Source organism: Microtus ochrogaster, linkage group LG2 (genome assembly GCF_000317375.1).
Source record: "Microtus ochrogaster isolate Prairie Vole_2 linkage group LG2, MicOch1.0, whole genome shotgun sequence".
Classification (NCBI taxonomy): domain Eukaryota; kingdom Metazoa; phylum Chordata; class Mammalia; order Rodentia; family Cricetidae; genus Microtus; species Microtus ochrogaster.
In genome coordinates, this window is record NC_022028.1 from 50,732,645 (window position 1) to 50,736,376 (window position 3,732).

The window sequence follows — 3,732 nt, forward strand, 5'->3', positions numbered from 1 at the left end:
TCCTCTGTCTCCTGTGTTTGTCTCTTATTCCCTGCCCTCTGTCCCTCAGGGACAAATAAATCTAATTTGTGCTGAGAACTTGGCCTTCCGTGCCCTGAGCCGATACTGTTCTTTTCAGACAATTGTCCCTTGCTCCATCCCCCAAACCCCAACTACGTCCTGCTTGTACCCTTTGCACAGCTCAGTGGACTCCTCTGTAACCAGAATGTAAACCTGGGGAGGATGGAAAAGACATGTTTGCTTGCAAATGGAAGAATCTAGAAAAAAACATATGGAGTAAGGTAATCCAGACCTAGAAAGACAAATATAATATGTCCTCATTCATAAGTGGCTTTTAGACATAAAGCAAAGGAAAACCAGCCTACAATCCACAACCCCAGAGAAGCTAGACAACAAAGAGGCCTATATGTCTCTACTAACAAGAGCACTCGCTTATGGAGCTCTTTGAAAGACTAATTCTTGTCAGAGAGATGTTCCCGGTCCTTGGTAAATACCTGATCATTGCTGGCTACTGTTGAGGGAGACTGGAGTCCCAGCTTCTGCAGTGGCCACCTCCTAACCCCTGTGCTGTATCTTCACTTTTATTTTATTTATTCTATATTATTATTGTTGTCTAGACAAGTCTTGACCACTGAGCCACAGCCCAAACCCTCACCTATGCTATTTCTACTCTGCGCTATCCAAGAGATATAAAATAAGGTGTTTTCCTCTAAGTCGGTACCGCTATGAAGGAGCGATTCCTTCAGCTTTGATGTCCAAACAAGACCCGGCTTTGAAAACCCTAAAGCACCAGCCTGGTCTACAAGAGCTAGTTTCAGGACAGGCTCCAAAACCACAGAGAAACCCTGTCTAGAAAAAAAAAAAAAGAAAGAAAAGAAAACCCTAAAGCAAACATCTCCCTTTGTGGGCAGGAGCAGATCCATGTTGGGCTGTAGCTCCGCTAATGATGTGAACTGTGATGTGATGTGAACTTACGCAGGGGCGTAAGGTTCAGGGGAGGTGAGGCATTGGCTTTTTTAGTCTTGAAAGACTGAGCCGGGCAGGAAGGTGTCTTGATGTAGCGTGTCAAGCCGAGTCCCGACGTCCTCCCGGTTCTCTCATCTCTCACAGGCCGGCTTTAAAAGGCAAGCCTGCATTTACCTATCCTAGAGCTAAAGGTTTGTGGAGGCTGCAGGGCAATTCCGGTGAGGTCCTCCACCGCCCCCGGGGTGAGGCAGCCCATGAGTGTCTGGTGGGAGGGAGCAGGGGCTAGGACTGAGGACTCTACAGTCTGTGGGGGTTCTACTTTTTATCCAACTCTTTATTCCTCCACTCTTCTGCACCCCACCCCCAAACGTAAAGGTTCAAGCTGAAATGTAAGAAATACTACCCGATGGCTCCTTTCAAACATGCCTCCAACCAGCTACAATCAAATAGAAAACTCTAGACCCCAGTGAATGCCTGCTGGTCTGGCTATTCCTCTACCTAAACTCTGATGAGCCAGGATCCCCCCCTCCTCCCTGCCATTCCACCAAAACTGGAAGCAGAAACATGGAGTGGAATGTTGGGGACTGTACTCTCAGACCCTGAATTTCCTGTAAACAACTTGTTTTCCTATGCTTGCAGCTGCTCTGAGCATGAGACAGGGGAATGGCTTCTGGTGGGCTTGCAGCTGAGAGTTAGGGCATGGCCATTGGTCAAGGAGAGCAAAAAGCTGGAACACAATAAAGTTGGCATTCTTGTTTCAAGGATGACCTGTGTCTGTGTGTTTGTGTGTTTCAATCTCCAGCTGATGTGGGAGTGTCATATCAATCTGTTGATTTCATTGGTTAAGCAATAAAGAAACTGCTTGACCCTGATAGGTGAAAACATAGGTGGGAGGAGTAAACAGAACGGAATGCTGGGAGAAAGAAGCTGAGTCAGGGAGTCACCATGATTCTCCCACTCCAGACAGATGCAGGTTAAGATCATTCCTGGTAAGCCAGCTCATGGGCTACACAGATTATTAGAAAATGGGCTAGTCCAGGTGCGAGAGTTAGCCGAGAAAAGGCTAGATATAATGGGCCAAGCGGTGTTTAAAAGAATACAGTTTCCGTGTAATTATTTTGGGGCATAAGCTAGAGCTAGCCATGTGGGCGGCCGGGTGCCAAGGACACAGCCCCGCAGCTCCTTCAACATCCAGCCCCTTGCCTGGCTTGTGGAACCGTCTGTCCTGTAGTGTAGTCGGGGTACGCTACAGATGTAGTAGTACCACAGTACAGGCCAGGCGCTACAGGATCATAGTACACGTAGCATGGAAAACTACTAACAGCCAAACCCGCCTACAAGGTCATGCTTCCAATAAGCTTGAAAATGAACAGGAGGCAAAACATGAGAATGAACCCACTCACAATACCACTGAGACAAAGACAACTGTGACAAAAGCCAAGTTAGGACCTAGACACACAAAAGACTGTCCCTCCTGACTCCTCAGGTATGAGGAGAGGGAGCAAGGGACACCCTGCAAAGTCATGAACTACACTGCCTTGCGCTGTCAACACTCGGTGCTCTTCCTATGAAGGATCAGAGCTTCCCAGAGAAAAGGAATCAGGAAAGCCTTATGCCCAGATTACAGAGTGTCGTGTGTGTGTGTGTGTGTGCGTGTGTGTGTGTGTCCCGCAAAACCAACTAGCAGACCAAGTCCTGTATGTAAAAAGCAAAGAGCCTTTATTCTTACACAGGTTTGCAAACTGGGACTCTCCATGTGCCCAAGGTATTGGCATAATTGAACAGCCCCGGACTCAGTTGGGGTGGGGTTTTTATAATAGCGGAGGTTGGGGTGAGGGATTTCTCATTTGTCTAGGGGTGTCCTGGTGAAAAGCAAAGAGTGTGTGCTGGCAGGTGATCCTATCTTCAATGATTGGAACGGTAGGGATTTCCTTAGGATGGTCTGTTCCTGGGTGGTGCCTGGGTAGTCTCAGTTTGTGGTCTTTCTTGGAACCAGGTATTGCCTTAGGGTAAACTGCTGAGACTTGGGGCCTCTATTGAGCTTGTGGGAGCTGGGTCCTACAGAAAGAACGCCTTGGTTTCAAGAGGACACTGTTTTATTTATTACTTACTTGAGATTGAGATTGGAGTCTCTTGTAACTCAAGCTTGCCTCCAATCTCAGGACGTAGCTAAGGATAGCCTCGAAGTCCACCACAAGTGAACCTTGAACTTCTGACTCTCCAGCCTCCTCCTTCCTGAGTGCTAGGATTACAGGTGTGCACCACATCTAGTTTATACAGGGCTGGGGCTCAACACCCAGGACTTTGCACATGGTGGGTAGGCATTCATCTACCAACTAAGTCCCGAGAGGAAGATGTCTTAGGAAACCAGAGATAGATTGTAGGTGTGTGGGGGGGTGTGCTTCTACTTCGAACGTGTGTACTAAATGCTGTTTTATGTAAACAGAGCTGTAGGATGTTTCTGACTCCTTTAATCAAGCTTATTTTAAGTGTTTAGAATGAGTCATCAAGTATCCTCCATTCTGGAGGTATCCGACTAAGGTGGGTATTTTGGAAGTGCTCAGAATCAGCTCAGTAGATGACCCCATTCCTTTTCCTTCTGGAGCCTGCTGACACATCCGTCAGCGTGCCGAGGATCAGCTTCAAGCTCAAGTATTTATTGCACATCTGATTTTTTTAAAAATATTTATTTATGGGCTGGAGAGATGGCTCAGAGGTTAAGAGCACTGACTGCTCTTCCAGAGGTCCTGAGTTCAATTCCCAGCA